The following is a 15,622-nucleotide window of genomic DNA, read 5'->3' as shown; positions in this document are numbered from 1 at the left end:
AGAGCCATTTGAACCATTTTGATAAAAAAAAAACTTCCTCATTTCCGTGGTATGGCACTTAGAACGTTCTTAATAAGTTATTTATTTTCTAATTTGTTTCATATTTTTTTGTTTCTGTCACAAGAGGAGCGCAGTAATTCAGAGGTAGCAGAATGTACCTTAGACAATAAAAAAGAAAGGTCGCAATACGTCTTTGCTGGTTATCGCGTCTCAGTTCGAAAGAGGACTCGACACTGAAGACAATTCAATTCCAGTCAATGAGATTCCAGGCGGAAGACTTGTCCGGAGACGACGCAGAATGAGGCGAGACACTAATCTGTCACCCGTCATATGGCTCGACAGCCAGGAGTGATGGTCCGGGTGTCATTTATTTTTATAGCAGTATCTCTTTGGTTGTAATCCCCTGCACCATTACAGCACAGCTGTACATCGACAATATTCGACGCCCCGTTTTGATGCCTTTCATGGCAAGCCGCCCTGGACTCACATTTCAGCCCACACGCCCACATGCACACGGAAAGAGTGGCAACTTCTTGTTTTCGAACTTTTCGAACCCTTCCTTTGCCAGAAAGATAGCCGGCTAGATCCCCAACTGAGAACGTGCGGAACGTTATGGGCAGAACACTCCCACCAGCTTGAGATTTTGTACAGAATCCGGCGTGACATCCGTCAGGAGGAGATCTAACAACTCTGCCAGTCAGTGGCAAGCCGAGTGGCTGCTTGCATAAGGGCCGGAGGTGGACCAACGTTTTATTTATTTGCTGAATTCATGAAGACCGTTCTCATGGATAAATCATCCAATTCTTCTGTAAATGTTATCATTCGTTTGTCTGTAAATGTACATAACATCTACCGATTCTGATTTCTGTCCCATTCGGATAATTTCTTCGTGGTGCGCGATTTTTATTTATTCCTTTTTCATAAATAAATCTGAAAGAAGAGATACATTGGTACTTGATTCTCCACAGATGTGAGATTTGGCACCTAGAACGTTTGACATTTACATTTTTCACATGTAGAACATCATTGCCTAATTCTAGTGGATGTTTATTACGCAAACAGTTAACAATAATAAAGCGAATGGAGCGCGTTTACTTAGCAAGTAAGTGTATATATCAAAACGGACTGTTTTCTTACTTTTCTCACATGTGGTAATCAGCTGCTGTTTCATTATCCAGATGTCAAAAGTTAAATTAGGTTTTGTGATGAAGTACTTAGTTAAGATTGCTCATTAGTAACTTGTATCTAGTTACCGACGTAATGAAATACATCTTTATTCACGTGGAACGGAGCTACAAAATAAGCTTTACAATGAAACATACTATTTAGTACATTGAGTAGAATCTTTCCCCAGTATGTGAAAGAGATCGCTTCTGGCCGTAAGACACGCGGTCACTTAAGTTCTCATATTCGCTCCAGTGTTTCTCGAAATATTTGTATACTTCTAATTGGTGTTCCTCCTTCTGGTAACTTCTGAAGTTAAAATTACTAGGTTTGAGCCTGGATCGTTATTTCTTTACTTGCAGAACACAACTCTGCACTTTGTTCTGAGTGGAGAGTCATTTACAGGTGCTTAAGTAACATCTGGTACGCTCCAGGAAAGAACAGCAGGACCATTGCCGTTCATATTTTACATTAGTGACTTACCGGATAGTACATATTACGTGCAATTTAAGGTTTTTCAATTATTATGCAGTGCTCTACAAGGAAATTTCTTCTGGAATAATTGAAGTTATATTCAGTTACGGGCCACCTCGCTTCAGAGTTTCGAAATCGATCGTAGTAAATATCAAATACAGCAGTTTAAAATTAATTTCAAAATAAAGAGAATAAATAGTTATTCTTCACAACAATACTATAAGTCGCCCACTTTTAGTGCCCTCAACGACTTTGGGAAATTCTTCTCATTAAAAACGAAATAAATGGCCAACAATACTGGGTTTAGCATACATTCCGCATTAATTTTCGGCGTATATAGCGTAATAATGGCCATAAACCCGTTGTAATATAATATACATTCACAGTGACAGAGTAGTTAACGGGTGAATGGCCGGACGTCAGTGACCAACGGGCACAATATTTCGGCAAGCGACTAAGTTGCCATTATCAGGTGTGCTGATGACCTGACCGCTTGGGGACGGTAGAGTGCTTAACTCTCTCTCTCTCTCTCTCTCTTTCTCTCTCTCTCTGTCTCTCCCTTCCCCTCTCCCTCCCCCTCCTCCCTCCGATGTGCCGCTCTGTCCGCCGTCCGTGTCCAGAATTTCTTCCCCCATTCCTCCCGCCGACACTTTCCTCCGTCCTAGGTTCGCACCCAGTGACCAGGTACGCATGCCGGCATTTGCTTAACAAAAAGTCTTAAAATAACTCGGACATGCACTGTTAACTCGGAATATTGGTATACATTAGGGACTAAGGCCAAAACCTAGACAGCGTTCCACGTGAGAACGCATCGCTCTAAGAACAAGAGCTACAACCAGCACTTTAGAAACATGTAACGTATTGTGTTCGCCGTTTTCCTTCCCACTACAGGCCTGCTACATAGTGAATTCTGGCAGTTCAGCATACACAACAAAAGAAGTAGAAATAAGAAACATGCCGATTCTGAAGAAGAAACTCGCGACGAAAAAGGCAGAGGGAAGTAGTACATCTTCAAATACGGTAGGCAGACTTTCGACAGCCGTATTTAACACAATGAACCGGACCTCAGTTCCCAGTGAGCTGGCCCAGTTGCTATGCCTAACTGCAGGCAAATGTTGAAACCAGGAAAGAGCGCTCGTGCACATGAACTCTTTCATGGTTAAAATTTATTTTGCATATATTTGAAAAATAAAAGGTCAAAAACTGTGTTTCTTTATGATCAATAACACACTACCACTGTTACACGCCAACGTTTTCTACATTGTTTGATGTTTTCGCGGCATACACATCCGACTACATACAAAATTATGTGTAAATCACCAGAATTACTGAGGTGTGTAGTAATGTTTCAAAATAATATGGTGTATAAGAAAATACAGTTAGCTACTTCAGACATTCTTGGAGAGCAGAATATGGTTATTTGACCTGATATTCCTGAAACAGAGACACTGTGCCACCTATAAACACACGCCCCACTAATTGATCGCTCACAGCCTTCTACATATGCATCCCGTGATCCGTAGTATGTTTTTCCAAGTTTCGAAAGCACGTCATTCCCTGCTAGAATCAAAAAAATGAGATACAGACGGCCAGCACTAAAACTGCGTGTGATTTTATCTGTACATACACTGAGGTACCAAAAGTCATGGGACACCTGCTAATATCGTGTCGGATATCCTTCTGCCCAATGTCGTGCAGCAACTTGATGTCGCATGGACACAAGTCGTTGGAAGTCCCCTACATAAATTCTGAGCCATGCTGCCTCTATAGCCCTCCATAACTGCGGGTGTGTTGTCGGAACAGGACGTTGTGCACGGACTGTCCTCTTGATTATGTCCTATAAACGTTCAGTGGGTTACAGTCGGGAGATGTGGGTGGCCAAATCATTCGTCAGAATTCTCCAGAACGCTCTTCACAAGAATCGCGAACAACTGTGACGCAGTTACGTGACACATTGTCATCAAAAAACTTCCGTCGTTGTTCTGGGACGTGTAGTCCACGAATGGCTGCAAACGGTCTCCAAGGAGCCGAAAATAACTATCTGCACTCAGTTGTCGGTTCAGTTAGTATTTCCTGTGAACACAGCCCATACCATCATGGAGACAGCACCAGCTTGCAAAATGCCTTCTTGACAAATTGTGTCCACGGCTTCGTGGGATCTGCGCCACACTCGAATTCCGGTATCTGCTCTTACCAACTGAAATCTGGACTCGTCTAAACAGTCCACGGTCTTCCATCTGTCCGTGGTCCAACCAAAATGGTCACGAGCCCAGGAACTGCGCTGCAGCCGATGTGCTGTTGGCAAAGGCATTCGCGTCGTTCGCCCGCTGCCACGGACCACTAACGCCACAAACTGCCGCACAGTCACACGTCCCACACTGATTTCTGCAGTTATTTCACGCAGTGGTGCTTGTCTGTTAACACTGACAACTCAATGCAAACGCCGCGGCTCTCGGTCGTTAAGTGAAGCCTGAAATTTGGTATTCTCGGCACACTCATCACACTGTGGACCTCGGAATATTGAATTCTCTAACGGTTTCCGAAATGGATTGTCCCACGCATCCAGCTCCGACGACCATTCCGTGTTCATTGTCTCTTTATTTCAGTCTTACGGCCATATGCGCGTCGGAAAGCTTTTCAATCAATCACCTGAGTACAAACGGCAGCCGTGCCAATGCACTTCCTTTTATACCCTGTGTGTGCGGTACTACCGTCATCTGTACATTTGATTAACGCTATGACATGACTCGTGTCACCTCAGTGTATGTGCCCCATCAACCACGAAACGGTTCAATCAGATCGGTATGCGGCTTCTCGCTGGAAGCCCGCAAATTGTTCGCTAGCATTCTAAGAGGAAAGAGCTTTAATTATTAGCAGATATCGATTGTAGTACACGCACGGCTCAAAATCTTTATGAAACAATGCCTCATTCCTCGATGACCAGCCCCAGTTATTATGAGTAACAACACGCAGCCATTGAGGCTAGGACGGAGCGCATCTGCAGTTGAATCAGCTTAGTGTGCGAACTCCAGCGGGGATCCCGCGAACCGGTCACTAGCATAAGAAGATGATGGTACTAACAAATCTCTCATCTATCCTAACTTATTTTATATCCTTCTTAAAAAACAACAAAATTTTATGTATATTTCAACCTTAAATTATTGTTATTTTGAAAAGTATCATTCTTTGTAAATGTTGTAGATATAATAAAAGGAAAGAAAACAGTAAAAAGATGAAAAACAAAATTGTAAGATCTACGACCTGTTTTAAACATCAGGTAACACGTCTATAATTTGACAATAAATAAATTTAAAAAAATAGATAAATAAATAAAAATAAGAAGAGCAGAGATGTCTATTGAGTATCTTATGTAAAACCTAACGCACACACGACTGAAAACTGTTATGAAACAATGCATTAAAAAGTAAACTGGTCCGTGATTCACTAGAACTATATATGACTCCATACTCCCTGCAATGTAAATAAATGTTATCGCACTGATTCGCTCAGCCACGATCGTACTGCACATAGCCGTTATTGTACGCACGCGTGATGTTACAGTAAATAAGTACAGTGGTGACTAAACGAAACCTATCGTAGTGTCAGTGCTTTCAGATCAGTTGTGCATATACTACACTACTGGCCATTAAAATTGCTACACCAAGAAGAAATGTAGATGATAAACGGGTATTCATTGGACAAATATATTATACTACACCTGACATGTGATTACATTTTCACGCGATTTGGGTGCATAGATCCTGAGGAATCAGTACCCAGAACAACCACATCTGGCCGTAATAACGGCCTTGATACGCTTGGGCATTGAGTCAAACAGAGCTTGGATGGCGTGTACAGGTACAGCTGCCCATGCAGCTTCAACACCATACCACAGTTCATCAAGAGTAGTGACTGGCGTATTGTGACGAGCCAGTTGCTCGGCCACCATTGACCAGACGTTTTCAATTGGTGAGAGATCTGGAGAATGTGCTGGCCAGGGCAGCAGTCGAACATTTTCTGTATCCAGAAAGGCCCGTACAGGACCTGCAACATGCGGTCGTCCATTATCCTGCTGAAATGAAGGGTTTCGCTGGGATCGAATGAAGGTTAGAGCCACGGGTATAACACATCTGAAATGTAACGTCCACTGTTCAAAATGCCGTCAATGCGAACAAGAGGTGACCGAGACCTATAACCAATGGCACCCCATACCATCATGCCGGGTGATACGCCAGTATGGCGATGACGAATACACGCTTCCAATGTGCGTTCGCCACTATGTCGCCAAACACGGACGCGACCATCATGATGCTGTAAACAGAACTTGGATTCATCCGAAAAAATAACGTTTAGCCATTCGTGCACCCAGGTTCGATGTTGAGTACACCATCGCAGGCGGTCCTGTCTGTGATGCAGCGTCAAGGGTAACCGCAGCCATGGTCTCCGAGCTGATAGTCCATGCTGCTGCAAACGCCGTCAGACTGTTCGTGCAGATGGTTGTTGTCTTGGAAACGTCCCCATCTGTTTACTCAGGGATCGAGACGTGGCTGCACGATCCGTTACAGTCATGCGGATAAGATGCCTGTCATCTCGACTGCTAGTGATACGAGGCCATTGGGATCCAGCACGGCGTTCCGTATTACCCTCCTGAACCCACCGATTCCATATTCTGCTAACAGTCTTTGGATCTCGACCAACGCGAGCAGAAATGTCGCGGTACGATAAACCGCAGTCGCGATAGGCTACAATCCGACCTTTAGCAAAGTCGGAAATGTGATGGTACGCATTTCTCCTTCTTACACGAGGCATCACAAAACGTTCGGAAATACGGAAGCGTCCGATCCCGCCCGTCTGCTTTGACCCATGACGTCACAAATATGGCGGAAACAAAAACAAACACACACACTTTCCACAAGAAGCCTAATGACACTAACGGGACAAGCGCGGGAAATGGGGTGTTTTGGGTGGGGGGCAAACTAAATATAAACAAATTTAGACGCTTTGCGTAGCTACAACGTGTAAGTGAAGACAGCCATGCATGAATACCCACCCACCTCCCCAGGGCTCGTTACCCCTGCAACCCATAGAAGATAAAGATGCTTCAGTAGCTGATTAGTGTTTTTTGTCTTTTTAAAAAAAAAGAATCTCACGGATAGAACGAACAGATCAGAAAGATAAATATAATAAACTAAAACAGAAATTGGAGGAAACAGATAATTAAAATAAGTAATAAGTGTTTTTAAATTTAAAAAAAATCTCACGAGATAGAACGAACAGATCAGAAAAGTAAATAAAATAAGATAAAACAGAACTGTAGACAGCCACACTCAAACCAAACTCCGCGCCGTCATGACGTCACACACGACAACACCCTTACGTCACGGGTCAAAGCCGACGCGTGGGATCGGACGCTTCTGTCGACCCAAACGTTCCACCAGGCAACGCTGATCAACTGCTGTTTGTGTATGAGAAATGGGTTAGAAACTTTCCTCACGTCAGCACGTTGTAGGTGTCGCCAACCTTGTGTGGATGCTCTGAAAAGCTAATCATTTGCATATCACAGCATCTTCTTCCTGTCGGTTAAATTTCGCGTCTGTAGCACGTCATCTTCGTGGTGTTGTAATTTTAATGGCCAGTAGTGTATTAACCCCGATTTCGCGCTGACTCCCGGTAAGCCAAGCAAAGCATCTTCAGTCCCAGTTTATTATTGTACTATACACCATATTATGGTCGACTAATACCGTGCAAGGTGTATTGCCAAACAAAAGTGCTTATTTGTTACGCCATGAAGGGAACCACTTTATAAATGTTTGGTATGTGTAACGTCACTCCATTTGTGAGAGTACTGTAGCCTACACTCCTCCCCCTCCCCCGGCACCCCCCCCCCCCCCCCGCCGTGCTTCACGGGCTTAAGCGTGTGGTATCACGTAACGATACCGCTCCTTGCCGCTCCTTGGGCGTTGCGAAGTAGGTAACGGAATCGTAAGTTTCCGTCCGACGCAGACTGCAGTCGAGCGGGATTTGGCGGATCCAGTGGTGCGTGCCTGCTGCGCAACGCCCCTAGCTGCTCCGTACCACAAGCGCCCTCTGCCGCCGCGACATAGCACTGCCGGTGGCGGCCACTCAAGCCTCTTGCACTAGGAGCCTCTTCACTCCGATACCGACGTCGATGTTTAGTTCAGAGAGCTTCATCCTTGTTGTTGTTGTGACAGCTGGGGTCTTGTTTCTTGGCGCATTATTTGTAAAGAGTCTCTGTACACTTGAAAAAGTACCTGTCAAGTAAATCTTCTGTTCACTGTGATAACTTGTTCGCTAATCATTTCTGCTCCTGTTCAGCTTTCCTATTGCAGCACCTAGCCCACCTCTCCTTAACGTTGTGTACAAAGTCATACATAGCAGACCACGACAGAGCTGCCACCCTCTTCCAGTCTTCAGTCTCCTTCACCGGGCAATACACCAGAATGTCCCGACGGGGACTCGAACGCCGGCCGCGGTGGCCGTGCGGTTCTAGGCGCTTCAGTTCGGAACCGCGTGACTGCTACGGTCGCAGGTTCGAATCCTGCCTCGGGCATGGATGTGTGTGATGTGCTTAGGTTAGTTAGGTTTAAGTAGTTCTAAGTTCTAGGGGACTGATGACCTAAGATGTTAAGTCCCAAAGTGCTCATAGCCATTTGAGAACTCGAACCGGGTCCCCCCGCAAGGCGAGGCTTGTGCCTCGACCTCAGCAGCGGCGGCGGCACCTGGCTGCTCGCGACAGAATGCGCCTTGCCCTGCCCTGCCCTGCCCTTCACGCCCACGGGCTGTCCTGATGAAGCCGTCCTATTAAGAGCGTGGCTTGTTCCCAACGCGGCGTGACACTATCTTAACAGGGCCCGATTTATGTACTCGCCTCAGAACACACAGTGACCGCGGGGCCTCTAATTGGCTGCGGGGGGCGATACCCAGAGTTCCATTAATTAGCGCTGGCCACTTGTTTACATGGAAGGGGCGGCATTCCGAGGCGGTAATGCCTTTTCCTTATTCCCTCCCGTGTACTAGATTACCGCGCACTTAACAGCTGGCGAATGGAACACGCTCGTATCTTTCCTTGCGGCTGCGCGATTAATGAGCGGGAGACATGTTCAGTAGCGAATAATCGGGAGCGCCGTTACAAGACATCTGTGCTTTTTTCCACAAACAGTTCATTTGACATAAAGGCAACGATGCGACAGGCTCCGACTTGTTCTTGTATTTGAAGAAATAAACTGATCAACTTACGGGGAAGTTTACTATCTTTTGGTTGAAAAATCTATTTTCAATTGCATATTTGGATCCATAAAAGTGTTTAGAATCCACCCCTGAAACGGTTTTTCCGAATACGGAACGGAAATGTTTGTTATTCGCGGTTGAACAAAAAAAATGCACCTGCCTGAAATCGCTCTTTTTCACGCAGCAGTTTTTTTCTTTTTTCTCTTTCGGAGGACGAGTTATTGTACCGGTGCTTGGGAGGAAACACACAAAATTCAAATGAAAGTTTAAACGTGTGTGTTTGGAATCCAGCCCCCAAGCATTTGCATTCTGGTGCGACGACTGTGGAGACTGCGACTTCCCTGGCAGTGAGCAGCTTCAACGAAGGGTATTCAGAAATTCTGAAAACCATGACAACGATGGACGTCAACCTAGGACTCTATTCGACGCAGATCGCCAAGCATTCGGACGACCACCGGATTCAAGGGACCGAAAACCGCTTGTCATCGGCCGTACGGGCGGCTCTGGAGCAGCGCAGGATTGCCCAGATCGAGCAGAACGCCCTCTGTGAGAAAGAGGAACGACTAGTTTATGGACCCGGAAGAGCAGATTGAACGTACGTTGCGTAATATTGCATTTATATGTAGTCAAAACTTCAAACTCGTTTTCTCGAAATGACTTTTTTTTTTTTATCGCGCGATATCGTAACTTCAAATCTACTGAACCGATTGGCATGATTCTTTGTTTCCCATGAAGTTAACTAAATTGTCTAGGAGTTGTACCACTTTTATTCCTATCCATCAACTATAAATATTTTTACTTGGCCGACGAAGACCAAAAATAGATGAAAAAATCACATTTTTTCAAATGGCCTCTATTTTGTTTCCTACGGTCCAAATAACTTAACCGAGGTACAACTCCTAAAGAATCTTATATACTTCGCTAACGTCAACTCAATTCTGATTTCAGACGAGCCGGCTGACCTGTGACATACCGCGCGTGGAGGTCTACATCGAAATTTTGTTTCGTTTCGACGGCGCTTCCGCCTTTGCTCTTCGACATTTTCGGTCGAAAAAATTCCAGTTTGTAGAGGAAATATCAATAAATAGGTACAACTCCTAAAGAATCTTATATACTTCGCTAACGTCAACTCAATTCTGATTTCAGACGAGCCGGCTGACCTGTGACATACCGCGCGTGGAGGTCTACATCGAAATTTTGTTTCGTTTCGACGGCGCTTCCGCCTTTGCTCTTCGACATTTTCGGTCGAAAAAATTCCAGTTTGTAGAGGAAATATCAATAAATATTTTGACCAAATTTGATATTGATATCTATAACACATCCACAGAAAAAAATTCTCTAAGAACATGCCTTTTTAGGGCAAAAGATAGTAAACCTCCCCTTAAAGACCGAAAGATGTAGATTTCCGATTAGATCTAGGAACGAAAAAAATAGGCACGTAAAAATTTGCAGCAGAGGGGTGCATTGCAGTCGACATAATATCGTACTTATATACGTGGTATCCCAAGAAACATTTTGTTCAGAAGCAGAATAATAAAGTCATCAGACGAATGTTGTTTAGCTACCACGGATGGGTGGGGAGGGGGGAGTGGGGAAGGGAGGGGAGGCGGCATCTAGCAGCATGATCGCCTCTCTTGTAACTTTCTTCGCTATGAGGATATAGACAGCAGTAAGTCTTTTTAGCACGTTTTCATTAAGTCGCTTTCTTGCCTGTCTGTCTGTTTCTTACAAATTTTGCAACTCATTTTAACTATCTTCCCGATGAGCTAGACTCGCGCCTTTCAGCAAGACTCATAATTGGGTGATAATGCAATACCAGCGGAAAAATGCTCCTAACGGAGGACAAAAAAGGCTGATATGCTCCTGTTTTAAAAGATTCTGATTGAGGAGTGGGGTAACAGTTCCTCACTCTTTCTTCCTCAGCATCTTTAAAAAATTTTCCATAAATTTTGGCACGCCAGCATATGAAGATATATACACTCTTCTTAACATGCAACCCACCTCTCCTTTCCTACAGCCACAGGATCCCCTATCTGTAGCTCGCTCACACCTAGTCCATCACTGTAAGTCGCTCATACCCATCCACTCCCAGTTACCCTTTCTCACTCACTCATTCAGCCAAACTCACTGTCATTAACTCTATGTGTCTCTGACTCTCACTGTCACTGCCTCCCTCTTGCTCTCTCTTACTGCTGCTACGCAATTCATTTCTACCCACTGCTACTGTCTCTTCCCATTCTCACTGTCTCTCTCTTCCTCGTTATCATTGTCTTACACTCTGTCTCTAATAATCTCTTTATTTATCTCCTACTGTCACTATCTTCCTCACTCTTTTAGCACACTGGACTCGCATTCGGGAGGACGGCGGTTCGATCCCACGTCCGGCCATCCTGATTTAGGTTTTCCGTGATTTCCCTACATCGCTCCAGGCAAATGCCGGGATGGTTCCTTTGAAAGGGCACGGGCGACTTTCTTCCCCGTCCTTCCCTAATCCGATGAGACCGATGACCTCGCTGTCTGATCTCCTCCCACAAAAAACCCAACCCAACCTCATTCTTTAGCTAGCACTATTCTGTTACTGTTAACTGTGTTCCACTGTTACTGCCCCCTTCACTGTTTCTATGCCACAACCACTGTCAACCATCTTACAGTATCCTCTACGTTTCTGCCTCTTTCTCACTAGTACTGAATCCTCTCAGCATAGAAAACGGCAATATGTTCGCACGCCATAATGCGGAACGAGGGATCTGGTACCCCACTTCTTAATCAGTCTTTTGAAACGAGACCATATTCACATTTTTTGCTATAGAGGAGCATTTTTTCGCTGGGTCCCTTCTTTTCCCTGCAACAGAAAGGTATGCCACTCATACAAACAGAACTTAATGGGACAGTAAAGGTTTGATAGTTTACTTAGTTGAAACTGAAATATGCAAAAATAAATTTTATGTACACACCAGGCCGGATTTTATGTGTACAAAAATCTTACAACATAGTGTTCCCAGAACCCTTATGATGATAACGGAGACACTTTACAGCTAATGTCTCTGTGCTACTTCACTTTATAATCTACACTGATTAGCCATAACATTATGACCAGCGACCTACTATTCACGTAAACCACCGATAGCAGCGTCACCTGGCAAGAAATGACTGCTACTCAGACACACGCACGCTGCATGCAGTATAAGTGAGCGTGCTGTCGGTGTGTAGAATAGGGAAGACACGCTATCTATCTGTGTCTGACGGAGAGCAGATTGTGACGGCCCGAAGGCTCGGAATGAGCATTTCGGGAGCTGCACGATTTGTCGAGTGTTAGAGGAGTGCTGCGGTGAGTGTCTTCAACGCGTGGCGAAACCGAGGTAAAGCCACGTCCAGCCGTTGTAGGTTTGTGCGGACATCCGTCGTTACAGATGTCGGACGTCCTAGGGTGGGCAGACTGATAGAACAGGCGGCGAACTGTGGGGGTACTAACATCAGACTTCAATGCTGGGCAGACAAAAAAAAGTGTATCTCTGAATACACAGTTTTCAGCGCACTGAACACTCCTAACAATGCTCCCCGCAACCGACTACCCATGCATGAGCCAGTGTTAACACCACGATATCGGCAATTACGACTGAAAATGGGCGCGTGACGTTTGGCACTGGACGTTAGTGCAATGGAATAGCGCTGTATGGTCTGATGAATCCCGATACCTTTTCAACACGCCGCTGTGAGGGAGCGAATCAGTCGTCTTCCAGGGGAACAGCTCTTCACATCCCTACTGCGGGACGGAGACAACCACGGTGTATCTTCTTAATGCTCTGGCGAACATTCACGTGTGCATCCACGGGTCCAGCGGAGCTCGTGCACGCCACCATTACGGCCTAGGAGTACCGTACACTGGTTGCACAGTATGTACACCACTTTGTGGCGCTCATGTTTCTCGACGGCAGTGACATTTTTCAACAGGATAATGCGCCATGTCATAAGGCCAGGAGTGTGATGGAATGGTTCGAGAAACACAGTGGTGGGTTCCAATCGATGTGCAAAGACAGGCGGCGAGCTGTGGGGGGTACTAACATCAGACTTTAATGCTGGGCAGATAAAAAAAAGTGTATCTCTGAATACACAGTTTTCAGCGCACTGAACACTCCTAACAATGCTCCCCGCAACCGACTAACCATGCATGAGCCAGTGTTAACACCACGATATTGGCAATTACGACTGAAAATGGGTGCGTGACGTTTGGCACTGGACGTTAGTGCAATGGAATAGCGCTGTATGGTCTGATGAATCCAGATACCTTTTTTCCAACACGCCGCTGTGAGGGAGCGAATCAGTCGTCTTCCAGGGGAACAGCTCTTCACATTCCTACTGCGGGACGGAGACAACCTCGGTGTATCTTCTTAATGCTCTGGCGAACATTCACGTGTGCATCCACGGGTCCAGCGGAGCTCGTGCACGCCACCATTACGGCCTAGGAGTACCGTACACTGGTTGCACAGTATGTACACCACTTTGTGGCGCTCATGTTTCTCGACGGCAGTGACATTTTTCAACAGGATAATGCGCCATGTCATAAGGCCAGGAGTGTGATGGAATGGTTCGAGAAACACAGTGGTGGGTTCCAATCGATGTGCAAAGACAGGCGGCGAGCTGTGGGGGGTACTAACATCAGACTTTAATGCTGGGCAGATAAAAAAAAGTGTATCTCTGAATACACAGTTTTCAGCGCACTGAACACTCCTAACAATGCTCCCCGCAACCGACTAACCATGCATGAGCCAGTGTTAACACCACGATATTGGCAATTACGACTGAAAATGGGTGCGTGACGTTTGGCACTGGACGTTAGTGCAATGGAATAGCGCTGTATGATCTGATGAATCCAGATACCTTTTTCCAACACGCCGCTGTGAGGGAGCGAATCAGTCGTCTTCCAGGGGAACAGCTCTTCACATTCCTACTGCGGGACGGAGACAACCTCGGTGTATTTTCTTAATGCTCTGGCGAACATTCACGTGTGCATCCACGGGTCCAGCGGAGCTCGTGCACGCCACCATTACGGCCTAGGAGTACCGTACACTGGTTGCACAGTATGTACACCACTTTGTGGCGCTCATGTTTCTCGACGGCAGTGACATTTTTCAACAGGATAATGCGCCATGTCATAAGGCCAGGAGTGTGATGGAATGGTTCGAGAAACACAGTGGTGGGTTCCAATCGATGTGCTGGTCCCTCAACTCGTCAGATCTGAACCCGTCGGCACACATCTGTGGTGTTATTGAAGGTGATTTTGTTTTTCGCTCCCTCCCCGGAGTCTACGGGAATTAGGTGCCTCGTGGGTGCAGATGTGGTGCCTAGTCCCTCCAGCGGTCTACCGAGGCCTCATTTGCTTCTATGCCGTGACACGTCGCCGCTGTTACCCAGGCCAAAGGTGGACATATCGGCAATTAAGTAGTTAGTCATAATATTCTGGCTGATCAGTACATGATATTACCTGCGCTTTTTAGCTCTGCAAGTAGAGTAGCTTTGAATGTGTAGGTGTCTTGGAATCCGCGCCTCGGTTTTCGTACAGAGAAACCGTGTTTTGTGGGTATTTCTTGGTAACAGATAAATATTTCTGAAAACGGGTTTGGCACACAAAAACCATGTTTTTGGGGTATTTCTCGGTAACACATAAATATTTTTGAAAACAGAAAGATGGTGCTTCCATCCGTTAAAATGTTACCAATTTATTGCTGTTATTTACTATTTAGATTTCGCCTCGCACCGGATTTTACTTGCTTATTTTCCATGTACAAGTATGGTAAATTTGAACCTCTATATCTCGGTAACGGATAATGATATCGAGAAAACTTTCAAGGCTACTCGAGATCAGTATCTTAGGAAAATATCGTAAAAATTTTCAGTCATTTGCTGCGCAAAGCTGACTTGGAATCCGCGGTTCTGTTTTGGTACCCAAAAAGTCATGTTTTTCGGGTTTTCTCAGAAATTTCCCACAGTGGTGCTTCCACAAACACCTTAAGGTACAGTATAGACCACATGCAGAATGAACCAACTAATTTCCTCCATCGCGCTAAGCTAGAGGAAGTATGTAATATTCAACTTTGACCCTGTATTGTAGTACAGTTACAGCAAGACGATCCCTCTGTTGTGTATACAAAAGGTCCCTCGCTCAAGGACTATCCAAAACACTTGGTCGTACTTTTTTATCACCAATAGAACCAGAAGTATGTGCCCCGAAATAATTCCGTTTCTATGCGCGGCGTTTTGGAAGGTATTGCACTGCGCAAGGTGTCGAATGCGTTCCGCTTATTCACTCTCGTGACTGTTGTGAGATTGAGGGTACTTCGTTTCTCTTTCTGTTTATTTCGTACAAATTTTGTAACTGATTTCAAACTAACTTTCCGCTGAGCTAGAGACTTGAATCTTTTAACACAGCTCATAACTGGATAACAGTGTGATATTAACTCGGTTTCTTGTCTGATATGTGGCGTGGGGTACTTTGTGGACCACGGTTATTTCCCCCTTTTCCTGTTCCACTCGCCAGTGTATCGTAGTAAGAACGATTCCTGGTAAGCCCCCGTGTGAGCTCACCTTGTTTTCGGGAGATATACATAGGAGGAAGCAATATATTGGCTGTCTCAGGTTAAGAGAAACAGAAATATACCTGAAATTTGCCACATGTTTATATCGAAAACTCATCAAAATATTTGAAATTGATTGAAAAAATTCACACATACAAGATTAA

This window comes from Schistocerca nitens, chromosome 9, assembly GCF_023898315.1.
Source record: "Schistocerca nitens isolate TAMUIC-IGC-003100 chromosome 9, iqSchNite1.1, whole genome shotgun sequence".
Lineage (NCBI taxonomy): Eukaryota > Metazoa > Arthropoda > Insecta > Orthoptera > Acrididae > Schistocerca > Schistocerca nitens.
The sequence above is the reverse complement of the archived record's forward strand: the minus strand, read 5'-3'. Positions refer to the sequence as shown.